The sequence below is a fragment of the Copadichromis virginalis genome, linkage group LG4, assembly GCF_057382275.1.
Source record: "Copadichromis virginalis isolate Kocher_CV1m ecotype Utaka linkage group LG4, C_Virginalis_male_GT1.1, whole genome shotgun sequence".
NCBI classification, from domain to species: Eukaryota; Metazoa; Chordata; class Actinopteri; order Cichliformes; family Cichlidae; genus Copadichromis; species Copadichromis virginalis.
In genome coordinates this window covers 31,751,315-31,769,052 of record NC_140621.1, presented here as the reverse complement: position 1 = coordinate 31,769,052, position 17,738 = coordinate 31,751,315, and the positions used below count along the sequence as shown (strand labels likewise).

General features: G+C 42.1%; 1 protein-coding gene across 1 annotated transcript in view; it reads right to left on the bottom strand.

The window, feature by feature from the left end:
* The window catches only part of lrrc4ba (leucine rich repeat containing 4Ba), a 44,218-nt gene extending 27,904 nt beyond the window's left edge, over positions 1-16,314 (bottom strand). The window contains exon 1 of the mRNA XM_085454929.1: positions 15,984-16,314. The gene's annotated coding sequence lies outside the window, so the exon portion shown is untranslated. The remainder of the gene's footprint in view (positions 1-15,983) is intronic.
* Positions 16,315-17,738: the final 1,424 nt, after the last annotated feature.

Below are 17,738 nucleotides of genomic sequence, written 5' to 3'. Positions count from 1 at the left end.
TGTAATAAATATGACATTTTTATAATATCAATGGTAGTGAATTCACTTTTTATGTCTTATAATGTCTTGTTTCCACTTGAGCTAAACTGTAATTTTGTGCTCTTTGGCGTAACCTACAGAAGGTCAATAGAGCTTATGGTGGTGTGATAAACTATTAATTAGACAATAATAATCCCCCCACCCCCCCAAACCCATTTTCTCCCTATTCAATAAACTCCTTAATGTGATCTCATGACAGGACATGCAGTCTGAGATGATGTTACGCTCTCGCAATTTGGTGTAGTTTGCTGCAATAAATGATTCCGTTTGGTTATCGGAGTATTATTACAATAAGCGCTTATTTTTAGAAAAGAGCATAAAAGCCTGATTAGGTTATTCTTAAACTGGAGCATTCAGCGTTCCACATTTTAATCACCACTCATCCTTGTCAAATAGGATATACTGCAGCCCCCTCTGCACCACATCCGTCTCCTACCTCGCCCTCCTACTCAAAATGTCCAAAGACACGGTGTTACTCTCATTAGGATGCTGAATGCAGAGAGGAGCCCTGATCTATTCAGAATTGCTCCTACAAGAGCGGGGACCTCCTCCCCTTCAGAGGGGGCATAGAGCTCCAGATTAAAAGTCACTGTGTTCACCACCCTGCTAAAGCACTCCCATTAACAGACATTACATTACCTACCCCACATGTTCAAATCTCTAACTGGGGGCTTCATACCACTTGTCATTACATGCTGGGATAAAAGTCTTTTTAATGTTAACATCGACACATTCACTACGCCACCTCCCTACTTCAAATGAAATCCACTTATTACTGTCCGTTCTGTGGCGCTGCCTAGTCGGGACGCCGATTTTGTGAACAATTAATCCGTATTTAAGGTTGTTAAGTGTGTTGATACACTGAATTCCTGCGCGCTGAGGGGAGAAGCCAAAGCCAGCAGCTAATCAAAATGTCTCTCAGCGATTTACAGAGCAATGCAAACTGCACTTTTTTTTTTCCTTTGGAGGGGTAGGTGGGGGGGGTTACACTAAAACCTTTTCCCAGTGTTTCTGAGCTGAGCGTAAGTTGCTCCCAGCTGTTTTGGAGAGGAGGACTTGGTTCAGCATTTCTGGGTTTCACGCTGCCCTCGCTTTCCTTTTTTTGTCGTTTTTTTAGCTCAGTGTAGAATTTCTTGCAGGAGGTCACACTAAAGCATGTCAACTCTGGCTCCATGTGGCTGTTTATGTGTGTGACATTTCTGTGATGGGGTCAGACTATGCCGTGTTCAGTGCGTGTATCATCATACTTTTTTGGTCAGTGTACAATGTGCATGAGCAAAGTTGAACTGGTTTCTTTAAAAGAAACAAAGTTGTAGTACATCTGGAACACTGTATCCGTTGCTCACTCTTAACAAATATAATAAACAGAATACTGGCACTTATAATAAATATTGTTTTTTGTATTTTTATTTATGCATGAGTTACTGCCATCATCAGCTCAATCCAAAAAACAATAATGTGCCATTTTGCTGAAACAAACATTAATCATTGCATCTGCGTGCCCTGGATTGAAGTCAATGAAAAAAAGTAATCCTCAAAAAGTAAAAGGTACTATGTCATTTACAATTAAAAGTTAGGTTCAAACAAACACAAAGGGAGGGTTAGAGTTGCATTTTAGCCACATGCTAAACAAAAAAAGATCCAGAAACTATACAATTCTACCTTTTAAATCAGATTTCTAACACAGATTTTTTACAGGTTTTTTTTTTTTACATCTACAAGACTGAATATGCTAAACAGATTTTTAAAAACTGAAATAAAGGGGTAGATGTAGAGCTGGGCGATATAAGATTTTTTCATATCACGATATGTTTTTTTCATTTCAGGCGATAACGATATCTATCACGATATAAGCCAAATAACTATATTTGTAAGATTTAAATGTGCCGTTGCTCACAAGTAAAATGTGAAATAATCAGCAGCTTGTTTTTATTTATATATTTATTTCCCATAATAAGTTCAACAGGGTAGATGTACTTAAGGAACATGAGACTTTTTCAGATAAATAAAGGCAAATATTGCAAACTACACAAAAGGCAGCCGCTAAAGCGCTTAAGTTTCAAAATAGAACAAACAAAACAGACTAAATTGTCAATTCCACTTAGAAACAAAATATTAATTCTAAAAATAAATCTTAGTTTGTTTTACAGAAGAACAGACAAAACTGACTAACTTTTGTCAATATCAAATAAACTGAGAACTAAAAGGAAATTCTCAATCTCTCCTTGTTGTATAGCTTAGCTTTTCAAACAGTTTTAACAGTTACTTTAGTCTGACAAAAGCCGAATGATGAATTAGCGCTTCCAGTCAGAGACTGAGGCTACGTCCACACGTACACGGGTATTTTTGAAAACGGAGATTTTCCGTTTTCGTTTTAAAAAATAATCCCGTCCACACATAAAGGCAGAAATGAAGGAAAACGCTGCTATGAACATGCCAAAGCAGCAGGTGGAGCTAGATTCCTAACCGTGCAGAAATGTTGGCCAATCAGAAGTCTAGAAGCCTCGGTGGGAAAAAGTAAACAAAGCTGGGGCATAGAAGCAGAACCGAGTCGTGTGTGTGGAGGGACAGTAACTGTGTGTATATGTAAGCATTTAAACACTGCAGAGAGTAGAATTAACAGTAACAGTATTGTAGAAATTCATTTCACCGAAACAATAACGTGGTGCACAGTGTGACGTCAAAAAATGCGCACACCTTTGACGCTGCGTTTTCTCCGTTTTTCTAGTCCACACGTAAATGCAAAAACTGAGTTTTCAAAAATCTTCGTTTTCAGTGACCAAAAACGCCGTTTACGTGTGGACGAAAGGTGCAAACGCATAGAAAAATCTGCGTTTTCAAAAATACCCGGGTACGTGTGGACGTAGCGCATGCACCAGTTTATTGTATTTCCAGACTTGCTTTCGGCACAATTTACAGTGCACGCTACTCTGTTTTTTGTCAGACTTGAAATAGCCGAAATACCTTCACACTACGGAACTTCTATGGCTCTTCCGTTCGACAATCTCTCCGGCATTGGAACCATCATCTGTTTTCTCTTCAGTAACCTTCGGTCACGCTCGGTTGATTTTTCTAGTCGGCACACTCATTTCCTCCATTACCCAGGCGGTACGGTGGCTGGCCGCTTCCCAAACAAATACACGTGTGCGGCTTGGCACTTGTGCTGTATGTAACAAGTCACGTGACGTGACGCTGCGGCTGTGATTGGTTCGGCTCTGCGCTACGTAATTTGGATTGGCTGCTCTTTTTTTTTTTTTTTTTTAAGAGGACAAGAGCGGCGAGGTCTATCGCGATAGTTACATTTTTCTATCGAGAAAAGGTTATATCGCGATACATATCGTTATCGTTCTATCGCCCAGCTCTAGGTAGATGTAAACCTAACCGTATCACCATCACAAACTCTGGGGTCACTGGTGACCAGGTGGAGGTTAAGAGTTTAAAATGGATAACAGGAAACAATTCAGTGATTTTTTTTTTAACAGAAATGTGTTTGTATCCCATTTTAGGTGGAGGTACCATTGAAATGTAAGGAAATACACTTTATGGACAACTGAATATAGGATTGTCAAATAAATCGATACAATTGATACAAATTACTATTGGATTCGATGCTCATTTGCAACAGTATCAATACCAACAGGCAGGCACACAGCCCCTCCCCTCACTAGCAGCTGAACACATGAGCAGCAGTCACCACACTGACCGACACGTTTTGAGACAATGTGAGAGGTCAGCATAGCTCCAGTTTCAACAATGTTAAACTCATAAGTGTTAAGCTGGCAGGAGCAACATTAGCCATCTGTTATAATTCGTTATCATTAAGGCAGCAGTTAGCAGCTACAGCTAATAACAAAACCATAATGTTAATGTGGGAGCCAGGAAGCAAACATTATCAGTCCAGCCCATAGATTATGTTAATTTAACAGGATAACATAATTATTTGAGTCTAAAAGGTGTAATTTTCCTCTTAAAGTCCCAGATAGATGCTGTCAACCAACAACTAGAAAGAAACAGTGGCAGCCTACCTTGACAACTCCATGTGAGCAGCAAAGAAAATCATCTGACGTCAGTTTGAGTGTTTGAAATTTTGCCTCTTTTTCATATTTTAAATTTTGTTGTTTTTGGTACTGAAAATGGTTTTGAAATTGGGTTTGAAATTCTAGTATCGTGACAACACTATCCTCTTACACACGGAGTTGCTAGCGCAGTTATCTTTCACTCCTCCATAATTACATGTTCAGCTAAAGATGAATTGATGCTGGTTTGTTACAGTTATTACAGGGGTGTAATCTGCCTGTCATAACTTAGATTACCATGTGTAATTCTTGCTCTGTATTATTGTCATTTTCTAAAATAATCCACTGATTTTTCGTAGCCCTCTATTTGCTTTGCTGGTTTATGTAACAGGATGCATCTGTTAGGGAACAAAAATATTTTTATCTGGATACAAATGGAGATGACTATTTGTTTTTCTTCATTGACACTTCTCAATTTATTGCATTAAAGTGGGTGTTCTGCAATCACTTGTGATAATAGTGACGTGCAGCAGTTGGCTGTCACAGTCACATTATGCTTTTATCATTATGATTCTTAGTTTGGACTAAATACAGACGCTGCAGTTTGGCAATAAATTGTAATATCTGACATTTTTTGAGGTTTTAACAAGAACCTGAAGGCATCAAGTTTATCTATGTTTCATAGGAGTCTACATTTAGTACTGCATTACTGCTCATGAAAATTATATAATTTATATATTTTTCACATCACACTGAAGTCGCGTCAAACTAATGTGCATAATGTCTTTCAGCATGAGGCTTGGCAAGTATAAGTACTCCTATAAAACTCTAATATTTGGGATATTTTTTGTTTGGCAGTTTTACAGATTTGTTGCTCTTAATATTTAACTGTTAACACGCCTTTATCCCTAAAAGTCGACCTTTTTCTGCATATGAACATGGTCAAATTTGCAAATAATGAGGTGAGCGTATGTATAAGTAACAGTTGGTGCTGAAATTTCAGACTGCTCCAAACATTTCGTTTGAAACCATTTTTTTCTGCTAGTTGATGTTTTTAATTTCATTGAGCCAAAGGTCCCTAAAATAGTCACATCAGGCACACATCTGGTTGTGAGCACACAACCCCCATCCACCTGATGTTTATGAGGCACAGCCAATCAGAAGAAGGACAAATTAAAGGGAGAGGATGTAGGATAAATAATGATCATTCTGAACTGTGAATCATGCAAAAGTACTCTTAGTACAGTAGTGAAGTCTTTAAAAACAATGGAGCTGGACATGCTTGCAGGCATTATATATGTTAAAGTCTTCTGTTGAACAGAATGTGTAGATTAAAATATATATAGATCTTTGGGGATATTAGCTATAACAGTTCTGCTGATAGGTTTGATCCTTGATCATTTTCTTTTTAAAAAATATATTGCCTTCACACATTTCCAGTATCAGTGCAGCTGCTTATTATTTAGAGTCTGAACACAGTGTAGGAAAAAAAAACAGGCCTGTATATGACTCAGGTGTGTAAAAGCTCGACTATTAGTTTGACGTCATTGTTGTATAACGACAAAAACATGCCAGAATTGATAATAGCGGGTAATAAGCTTGGAGGCGTTCAATTCCGATAGATGGGATAATTTGGAAATGGTTCTCAGCTGCCATTCCCATCAATGACAGAAAAGGTCACACACTACTGTTTTGCTTATTAAAACTACACAGAAGGCAACTTATTTCTGTGATACTGGTAAAGTGGTGTTAATTAATTAATTTGTTTTGTTTTGTTTTTTGTGGTCATTTCAAATACAGTTTCCCCTGGGCATGTTAAAGCAGTGGTTCTCAAATAGCCAGTTTAGAGCCTGCGTATGATTGAGGACTGCATGGGGAAAATGGACACATCAGTGAAAACACTTTCAGTTAGAGTGTGTACCATGTCTGCTCAGCACAGTGCTTTATGTTGTTAATAATCATTTTCATACTGGTTTAGAGTTTTTCAACCATATCCAAGGTGGCTGTTTTTTAATATTGACAGTATCTGTCACTGTTAGGAAGATTTAACCTGCTTCGATGACTAAAACAGGGGAACTGAAATTACAGACATACTCTGTTAGTTTCCTGCTGAGCTGCAATATCATGGTATGACATGAACTATGTGATAACATGATTGCATTGTTATCCTAGGCCTCAGTCCTAGTAGGCGTAGAGATTACTTTACAACCCCGAGGCAACCACTGTTTGCAGGGAAAACTGGTTAGTCAGTGGTTGTTGGAAGTTGCTGGTAGGTGAAATGAGTTGCTAAAGATTCGGTCATGCAGGCCTAAAGTCTAGTGCAGGGGTGGGCAACTCCAAGCCTCGAGTGCTGGCGTCCTGCAGGTTTTAGATCTCACCCTGGGTCAACACACCTGAATCAAATGATTAGTTCATTACCAGTCCTCTGGAGAATTAGCAGACTACCCCAGTTAAATGGTGGTGAAACTGTGGAAAGTGGAATGCAAATCAGAAATAAAGCTGGTTTGCCTTCAAAGCGAAAATGGGACTTTTTAAAATGTACTGGTTGCAGCAGTAAGTCACAAGTTTTACTTTGACATTTTTCACTTTCCCGTTTGCGTTGCCCTTTCACTACTGCCTGGTGAGTAGTTGGCAAGCGTTTGCAGATAAGTTGGCATCTTTGATACAAACCACAGTGACTTGCTGGCTACCAAAGCCATCACATGGAGGTTTTTGGTTCTGCACTCTCTTTGAAATCTATTTCATCTACTGACAGCGACCAGTCGCCATCCAGTCAGCTGTTATACATTTTTCCCTAGCGACTTGTGGTTGCCAGGTGATCACCGACCAGTATCTAGACCTGTGTGCAGAGGCATTAAGAGGTCAAAACTCCAGCTAGACTTCAATTACTCGACCAACATATTTGACTTTTTGCCTTATCAGAGCACATCATCAAAATCAATCTTATTTAAGATGTTATAGACAACATTTTACATAGGACGGGTACAAAGTCGGAAAAAAAAACAGTCATCTACATTCACAAAGATATCTGAAAGTTAAACATCTACAAGGATGGGCTGATATGGTCAAGTGATTTCAGGCCAATCACAGACAAAGGGGAGTGTCCAAGAAGAAACATGGGTGGAATGATGTTTAAATTTTGCTCCATAATGTCTTTGGACGTCAACACCAAGTGAGCACACAGTTTTGTATTTTTGGTACCTATACTTATTTTATTTAAAAAGTTGATATGTTTCCATTTTGACCCCGGCAAAAAGCCACAAGCCAAAATATGTCAGTCAAGTGAGTGTTGCTGGAGTTTTTCTCTCTTCTGACTTTATTCTCTCCTCAGTGCATCTTGGAAGTGGGTGAATTTGTGCCAAAGACCTCTATTTATTTATTTTTTTTCATTATTATGAAAAAATTATGATAGCAAGGGCTGCACTTTGAGAACCATATGCTAAAGGACAAAATACACTTCAGCATTTTCACTGCTAAGGGAGCTTAATGGTTTGCACTATTTAGGTAGTGGCAAAGCCCCAGAGTGTGCACTTTTTGCTGTGTATAAATGTAATGGTTGGAGCCTGGTTTGATGCACATCCATGTATCAGGACAAAGCTCGCTGCATCTCTAATTGGAGTGAGGAGTCACTGCGATTCAACAATGCTGTGCAACAGCCCCACTTTGAAGTTAACAAGAGCGTTTTTTTATATGTAACATTAAGTCGAGTCCCCCACACACTTACATCATTTACACACACGCACTCCAAGCTAGCCGCTCCGACTGAGCACCTTTAATCACAAAAACGTTTGTTTCTAATTAGAACAAGTAATGTCATTACAAGTCTTCCTTTACTACTCAAGGTCAAAGTGAAGGTCATCAATACATGATTTCACAAATGGAGTTGTGGACTCTCTTCCAGCTACATAGTGTAGAGTAAAACTGAGCAAATGCCTGAGAAATAATGAGAACAGCAACAGTTTAAAATAAAAACGATTACGATATTAACTGCCTGTGCAAGTGAAGTGCTATTCTTTAAAGCAAAGGAGAATGCTATGACTGCATATGTTCTATTTGAAAAACATTTTCTGTTACATGACTGCAACACACCACTCAACTGTCTGCTCACTATAAAGAAAAATAAATTAGATTAGTTATAAAATGGGACGTTTTTAGCACTGATGCTGTCATATTGCTGGTGTTTTGCACATTAACAACATACAGAACAAAGTGAATTATTTAACCAAAGGAGTTCTCTGCAACATATGATGCCAGATTTTACACTGGAACAAGGCTCAGCGTTTAACTCGGACAACACGAGTGGAAAAAGGGAGAATAAGTATTTACTAAGTGTCGTGCAACATGTGGAGCAGAGGTGGGTACACTTTTATTTTGTGTGCATCTGTGTGAATGTCTCCGGCGAATCCTCGCGGTTTTACGCATAAACCTTCGTCTTTTTCCCAAACAAACCGACGGCGTGTGCGTTCATGAGTGAGTGATAAGCAACACGCTCTCGGCCCCCATCCATTCAGGCCTCGCCCCAGCCTTCTCTATGAGTGACACACTGACTAATACACAGACAGATAAACACTCACACTGACAAACACGATAAGGCTTTGCCCACAAAACACTGACACGGACTGACTGATGGACGTCTCCATGGAGACTAGTCACCAAGACTGACACAATGTCTCTCGCCGCTGAGCGCCGTGCCAACTGAATCAGAGAGGTGAGGGAGAAGAAATGGAGATAGAAGGCGCGATAAATAGTGTGCAGCACCAGAAAGATTACAAAACAGCGTTGAAATGTTCCGGCCTGCGTGTGGATGCAGTGCAGATCTGCTCTAAAGCGCCACGTGATCGTCTTCGCTGCCCTCCAATCGGCTCCTCTCACACCCTAGTCTCACCCCACCACTTACACCTCTCCATCACTTTTCCCCCTTCACACTCCTCTTCTCTCTCTCTACCTCCTTTGTGCTCATCTCCTCGCCCCGCTTTCCTCTCTCTACACCTAAGGCATGTTTATTTCCACACCTCACCTCCTCTGCTGATTTCTCCACCCTTCTTCCTCTGCAGGTTCTTCTCTCCAGCCCATCTCTCTCCCTCTCTGTCTCATTCCCCCCTCTCTCCCTCTCTCTTACTCTCTCCCACGCTGTGCGAAATGGAAGCTCTCACAGAGACCTGAGGTTGCCATAGTAACCTGCCATAGTAACCACTCACCATCTTGCGTCTCTCCGTCACATCGGCGGGGGCTCGGGGCGTCCGCGGCCCTGCTCTGCAGCTTCCAAAGCGGGGTGTCAGTTCGCTAAACCCTGCAGTGTGGAACCGTGGAACAGTCCCTGGATCGAATCTGATTTTGGCCAGACAAAAACTCTAAATGACTACGCCTCTAAGAGGAGAAATAACTGCGTGATAACTGAAAAAAAAAACAACAACTATTTTATCTTCGGATTTGTTTGATCGGTCAGGTCACTGTAAACCCACAGCTGAGAGGAAAAATACAACCATTAAAGGAACAGTTCATTCCAAAATCAAAGATACAGGCCCGTCCTCTAGACTGTAGTGTTGTTCATCCATCTAAATTAATCTAGTATGAGTGCCCTGCTTTTAAAGCTATCAGCTGTTCAGATGCCTGCCTTCTCTTGGATGTATTAGAACTAAACGGCACTCGCCTTGTGGTACTCAAAAATCCAAACTCAACAGCAATGCCAGAATTCATGACCCGGGTACTCTAAAAGCCCACAAACTTTGATGTGAGCAGTTTCATTTAGTAACTATTTTTTCACTTTTTTTTTCTCTCGCACTATGCACCACTGCTCTGTCACTCTTAGAAGCTCTACTCATCCAGTGAACACAGCAGAGAGAGGGAGACCTCTGTTCCTGTGCCAGGAGAAGTCGTCGTGATGCTGACCAGAGTTTTTTTTTTTTTTTTTTTTTTGCAATGCCTTTAAAAGAAATCCTCTACAGGGGTGTGAAAAGTCGCTTAATCTCCCAGCAAAGTCACTAAGTTAGCAGCAGTGAGGTCATCTGAAGTGTGATGCTCACTACTGGGAGTGTGAGGGAGGTCAGTCACACAAGCTGAGTATACAGTCAACATTTTATAAAAAATAACCAAATCTGAAAATTCAGAATTAAATACTCAACAAATGGATATCCAAATGATTTAGTATTTGGCACAGTCTAATTTTTGGTCTTTATCTACCTGCAAAGACAGGTGAATACCCATGACTGCAGCATGGGTATTCATCATATTAGCTAACTGGATGTTTTCTGGATTGGCCGATGTAGACAGTAGAAAGAAAATAGCTCCTAAGGTGAAACTGATCACAGCAAGGTTTGTGGATTTTTAAAAAATTAGTGGTTTTTTTTGATAAATGTATCATGACTTCTGGAAAGAGAATTTTACGACTTCAATGGTATTTTGTCATGAGTGTAACAGATCTGTTTTTCCTTCTCCTTGTGGGATGTTTGGTTCGGGTGGTTTAGTGTGTCGATATATGATAACTGAAATGTGCAGGTACTTGGACATGATTGATGTGCCATCTTTCGGCTTGCAGATGATTGGCTCCAGGCTGAGGACAGTCTGGTGCCATCGTGGGCAGAGATTTATTCATCTTCCTCCTATTCCAACCTGCCACACGTGTTTCCACCTGTAGCTTTTGCTATGCGGTTTGCTTGATAGACTGAAGGAGTTTGTAGTGGTGGGATGCTGTTTCTTTTGACATGTTTTCCCCATGCTGGGCAGGTAAGTTTATGTATTTTGGTTTATTCCTATCAGTTAGGTCGCCTTCGGTATATTTCTTTAGATAGAACTCTTGGTTATTTTGGTCTTTGGTCACTTTAAAGATGACTATATCAAGTTCAACAAGTTGTTTCTGTGCCTCATCGGGAAAACTAAGATTCTTCACGTTTCTCAACCACCCCACTTTTGCACTTTGAGCACCACAAGGCAAGTAAGGTCTAGTTTTTTGGTATTCATGAGAGGGCAGACAATATCTCCAAAAGTACATAGCAGCTCACACCAAAGCAATCTAGATAGATTGGTCTGGGATGTTCTAACTCTTTAAGTCTCTATTCTAACAGAAAAGTTCAAACTAAGCCTCACTGAGGCTTTAGTATGGGAAGTGCCTTACCATATCAACTGTTTTGAGTTTGATAGAGAAACTTGAGCCTGAACACCTCGCCACTGCACCACCCAATCTGAAAGCTACCACAAGAGAAATATGCAAGAGGGGCACAATATATAAATAAACCAGTACAACTGAGTCAACACTCTACATATATCGCGGGGAGTCCGGGGACTTGGAAAACAAACAGTGAAGACGTGCACAGGTTCATGTGATGGCACCGAGAGTAATCGTCCTAACCATACAGCAGAATCTGCGATTTATCACAGCGATGGCGCGTAGCTTTGCTAACTGCCTCCTCTGGGGCCCTTAACGGCCTCCAGGGACGGCTGCTGGCATGTCTTATCGCCCACCCCCACCTCAGGAGCCGCCATCTCACAGTGACATCAGCACAGCCCCCATTGCTGCCCCTGAAAATACGACAACCTCCAACCAGCTACAAAAAGGACGTTTGGATTACGTGTCATCTTGTGCGACAGCATGCCCACGCTTCTCTCCAGGCATCTCATTGTGATCTCTCAGAGCGCCGTGGAAACCAAACCTGTCTGTGTCAGGCTTGAATCACATGTAAAAACAACAGCGGGAGGAAGAAAAAAAAGAGCGAGAGAGAGAGAAAACATTTAGCATCACACTTTGGTCATCAGGATTATAATTTCATGCTTCTGTTTCTTGCCATCTCCATCATCAATATTTATACTGTCATCAGCATCAGTATGCCACAACTGTTGTGCCTCCGGCCGGCACAGCCAGCCAGTGAGGCAGACAGAGGAGGAAAGGCCTCAGCCCGACTCTGCAATGCTGTATTGAACTCTTATGCCACCACTGACCCGAAACAAACTCCCTCAAGACTCTGTTCATAGATGCAGCCAAGCCGGCAGTAGCTGTAAAGCAGGGTGGTCATTGAGGCTTGACCGCCTTCATTACCCAATCACATTTACTAATACTTAATCTAACCAGGAGAAGATAATATCTCTTCTATTTGCCAAACTCAATATCAGACACTCAGAGCTGACCGCTCTCTCTGGTGAGCTCATTTCAGACAGCACAAACCGAAACTGCATCCTGACTGCCACTCACGGTGACACGAGGAAGAAACAGCCGCTTTCAGCCATCTTTACTAGGAGATGATCGGATTTTCGAGCACCTCCAGGCAGCTCTCCCAATGTGCCTTCATGAACTCATGAGGTAGGAGGGGGAAGGAATCGCCTTAGTTCATTTTTTCAGGCGTCGCTCTTCACTTTAGGTCATGATGAGAATATACTCCTCAGGGGAAATCTCACCATTTCTAATTATGTCAATTCAATGGATTATAGCTTTCATTTTGTGTCATTAACCATTGCCAATCTTCCAACTATTATTCAATAATTAATGTCTGGACAATCATCATGTTCCCCAAAGGGCCAACACCCAGGCCTGGACAGAAGACTCAATCAAACCAATCATGGCTAATTATACCCACCGCGCCATCATAGGGAGCTTAGCATTTCTGCTCTGCACGGGTCAGTGCTCATGCACTCCCTGCCCCCTGGTTGCGGGGATTCAAATTGTGCCACATCATGCACAAAAACAGAATCTCAGATATCCAGGTTCTGGCGTGGCGTGAGCACGTGGTGACTGTGTGCGATACGATCCCAGCGTCTCAGATGGGTCCCTCGTCTTGCTGCATTTTGAGCTGAACGCCGGAGGTTCCTCCCACAATTCTCTGCCTCTCTTGGCTGATCGGTGACTCTCCCTTCACCCTTCAACCCGTGTACATCAGCAAGTCTTGCAGCCATCAATCAGTGACACCGCCGCTCTATGAAGAGATCAGCGGCCAGCTTGCCCTGATTAGAACAGTTTAAGTGTCATCTATAATCTCTATCTGGCTCTGGCTCTTTGTCACAGAAATGAGTGCGTGTGCATAAACACACAGGTATGCACAAACTCAGGCAGACACCATATTTAGGGCAACAGTTACTCCCTTTGCATTCTAATGTAGCAGCGAATTAATGCAGTCCATTGTCCTTTTACAGTAAGGGGACAAAGAAAGGCAAACTACACTTTAACCAGATTAAAAGCACCCTGGCTTCATTTGGGAGATGCACAAATCATTGGGACAATATTTTAGGGGGCAATCATTTATATGCTGGACTCCTCTCATGCCCTTTGCCACCTAGGGTGTTTGTTTTTGGAGGATTTGCTTCGACTTTTATATATCTCCTCTGGAAATAATCCGCAATGGCTCCACTATTCCGACAACGTTAGAGCAGTGGGGGGCTGAGCATTATCTCAAAGTCACACCTTCCCTCTAGGCCAGGTGTGCAGGTGTAATTTACCATGTCCCTGTTAACCTGCTTGCTTGTTTTCATCAAGCTCATCGGCCATGCATAAGTGGTGTGCCTAGGAAATTAAAGAGCAGCTTGGCCTGATTCCTCAAATGACTGAAATTGCTCAGCCGGTGCTTAATTTGTGACACAGGAAGGAGTCAGTGGGATGTGTGTGTCTGTGTGTTAAATTTATCAGGTGACAGTTGAAATTTGCAAGATGACCCACATGCTATTTCTTTTTTTAAGTGGTCAGACTGTAGAAGAGGTTCAGAAAATCCTTCAGGAAAGTGTTGACTGCTATATTTTATTTTATTTATTTTTCCACCTTTCGCACATTTTAGAATTAAAAAGAAAATCTGCCAAATGTCCTTCCTTTGGTTGCCGACAATTTAGACCTTGGAGCTACCAGTGTCTAAATGTTCCCGTTACATGAACAGAGTCCATGAAGAGGAAATCAGATGAATAAAACATTCCACCTGCATCCCATTTAACTAATCTGTGTTAACCTTTCCTTGTGAATCGTGACATTGTTCAATTTTAATAACATGCATATTAGGTCAAGAGGTGTCATGACTTTGCACCTTCAGGACTTCATAGAGATCTGACCTACTGTAAGTTGTGCATTAGATTCCCCCTATTTCAAGGTCTTTACTCATTCAGTACAGGGTCTTCTTGATTTTATTTAAAATTAAAATCCCAATAATGAGGATCACAAGAAATCACGTCCCCCCATCCATAAAAACCACATCACAGAAACTAAATAGACTGCTGTCTTGTTTGAGTGGTCACAATGTGGCTGTCTTTCAGTAAGTGAGGTAATGCTTCGGTTTGTGGGGTTGGTGGGAGGAGGGTAGCAGCAAAGTTCAAGATGAACAAATTCCGGTGACATTCCGGCCTGGCTTTTGCGGCAGTGAGATGTCTTGATATTTTGAAGCGCTGCCCCGAGCTGGAGCACCTTGGCTTTAAATGCGATATCATGTAACAAGCTTTTCATGAAGCCCGAACCTTGCAGTTACTGGTGATGTTGTAAATACAGTTCACGATCAGCTAAGAAAGAAGCCTCGCTACCTCACTATTGACCATAAACCAATATGATTGGATGAAATACATGCTTTTACGAGCAACATAAAAACTTACCATCCTCTTAAAGTTTTACGTCTCTAGGCTTATTTTGGATCCAATAGAAAGGATGTGCAGTGGAATGAGGGCCTATAAATGGTATATGTCGTGGTCATTTGCTCGACTGTTTAGCTACAATGGTGTAGAAATTTATAGGTACTGTAAAGAGCTTTGAATTGCGGGGTGTAAAATGCAAGCAGCAAACAGTTCTACTTTAGCAGTATGAGAGCATGGGAGGAAATCCATACTGACACAAGCCATCTTCCAGTTAAAAACACACACACACACTTCTTCTGAACCTCCCTGAAATTCGGCTTCATTTTCTTCCTTCCAGGCATGCAAATCTGCTAAAATGTACACTGTTGGAGGGGCTTCTCGGTGCATCAACACCCCCTTCCCCTTCCCACACATAACTACAGACACACGCAGATCCTTCCAACCTTTTTCTTGTCTAATCCTGCCCCAGTGCCCCAGTTCACCTTCCTACACCCCATTAATAACCTATTCTGTCTGTCATAAAACTCAGGAGATCATCCAGCTGGTCCACAGCACACACATTGCCAGCAATCTCCTCCCGCTAGTCCCAGTCGGTTCGGATTTCTCTCAAACACTGCACATTAGCATTTAAATCCCCTCATAACCATATCATTGTGTTGCAGATAGAGGCAGTAGATCTTCATTCATCAGTCCTAATCTATCTGTTCCTTGTTCTCAGCCGGAGGGGCCCCAGGCTCTGACTCAGAGCTTAACCCACCGCGCGTAAGCCGCAAGGTGCCTGCGCATTTTCCTCCAAATCTGGGGTCATCAACAGGGGCCAGCGAGGGTAGCTGAAGCCCAACACACACACATTAACATTGTAAACTGGTCCGATTAGGGGGGGGGGTTTAATTGAGTATATTTGAGTGAAAGCTGCGCGTTAAACGGATCATATATTAAGCCCTGTCAACAGCTTGTGCTACAGTGGATGCTCCTCTTATCTCCAAGGTTAGATTAACTTGTGCTGAAAAAGCACACAGAACACAAACAGAAACAAGAAATACATCCCAAGGAGCTGGTGCAAAGTTTGAACTGCGCATACGGACCAAATCCAATCATGCAAATCAATAGAATTGAATCGATTCCCTGTGACACACGTCTGTCTTGTTGTCACGCGTAATTCCTGGATATCAGCCACCTTTAGAGGCCTCTCTCGGATTCCAAACGAGGACAGTTCCCAAATCACATCCGGTCATGATACACGCAGATTTCCAACATATTAGTAGTTTGTAGCGCGTGAAATGCACTTAACTGTCCGCCAGACTCTCTCTCGCGCGCACACACACACAAGCGGACACACCAGACAAACACCAGAATGTCACGAAACTGCACCCGGACTCTGAATGTCATCGAGACACTTACCTTTATTTTATTATGCTTCCATCAAGTCCTGAAACACATCTTCGCTCAAAGCGCGCGTGTCGGTACTCCGAGAGCTCTCACCTTCCCTCAAATAACAGCGTATTCCACTGCAGAGCCGCCGACGCTGTCTTCTCTCCCTCCTCTCGCTCTCCTCTCTCTCTCTCTCTCTCTCTCTCCTCCGTCTCCCTCACTGTTTCTTCTCTCTCTCTCTCCCTTTCTCTCTTTTTCTCTCTCCCTCTCTGATTGATTCACCCTTTCCAAGTGCTGCGCTTCTACCGCTGGTAATGAGAATTGTCTCAGACATCTTCAGGTGGATGGAACCACTGGTCGATTCAGAGGGGATGGGCTACACTGCCGGGACAGTTTTTCTTTAAAAAAAAAAAAAAAAAAAAAAAAAAAATTATATACCTATATATATATATATATATATATATATATATATATATATATATATATATATATATATATATAGTTATTTTAAATTCTTACTTTTGAAGCAAAAAAAAATGTTAAATGAGTGATTTGCGTTGGTCTGCGTTGCACATAAAACCTAAACAGTCAGTTGCAAACGCGCTCGTAGCATTAAACAACCTATTAATAACGCAAAAATGGGATTACATAATAAATAAATGCATCCAATGTAACAGTAATTATCACCTTCCTATGTGTTATGATTATAATTAGTCACAGGAACCCACACTTTCGTTGCATTTCACTATTCAGCTGCGGTGTTTTTTTTTACATTTGATCCCAGAGACAGTCACGCACGTGTCCATATGCTCGCATAATCTCTATAAAATGACGGTGATGGTGCTGTTTACTGCTTGTTACAAGGAACACTGCTGCTTGGTCGGTTCCCTTGGAAACACTCACGCACACGCAGTGCTGAGCCCCACCTGTACAGCGCTACCTCGTTGGATTTGAGTCCTGCTGCCATTGTGGATCCCGTCGTACGTGTGGCATATACAGTATGCGCGCGGGTATATTGATTGGCATCCTAAGATGGAGGAAAGGAGGGGTATTGTGTTGGGCGCGGGGGGTTGAGCGTGTTTATTTCCCAGAAATTAACTTGCCTTTTTAAAGAATGTGAGCACTAATGTGATTGGTTTCAGGTGATGACCGTTTGGGCAAAGCCTCTCTGGGGATAGGTTATTAAATGTGGGAGTGAGGCGAGGTTTAAGGTCAGGTTAAGGTTGGAGGTCTGCTCGGGGTTGAGTTGTCAATCACTTCAGCAAGATATTAGCGGGGAGATGTGCGGTGGGTGGTTGAGCGTGTGTCCATCAGATAACAGAGGGTAAGAGGGAAGAGGGGATGAGTGTGTGAGTGCTGTGGGGGGATTCAGACGGGTGATTAGTGCTGGATTGATAATGTTCTATATCGAGACTCAGTGGATCACTCTTCTCACATTCTTGCACCTCAACGCCAGCACTTCATCACAGGCACGTGTTTTCATGCACACACTCCTCACACACGTGTCTTCCTTCCAGCACTGCTCCCGGCTATCGCACACACACACATATACACACATACAGGCATGATTTAGATGGGGATCAGGGTTATGACTGACCCCTGCATATTTAGTCTGGATGCAGCAACAGGGTGGCCAACCTGTTCCTCTCTCTTATTAAACATTGCACAGTGCACACTCTACGTGGCCTTGGCTGCTCTCTTCCACTTTATGCACAATATGTTCTCGCTCACTTGACCCCCACCCCCCACTTCCCCACCCCCCCACACACAAACAGCCCCACGCTC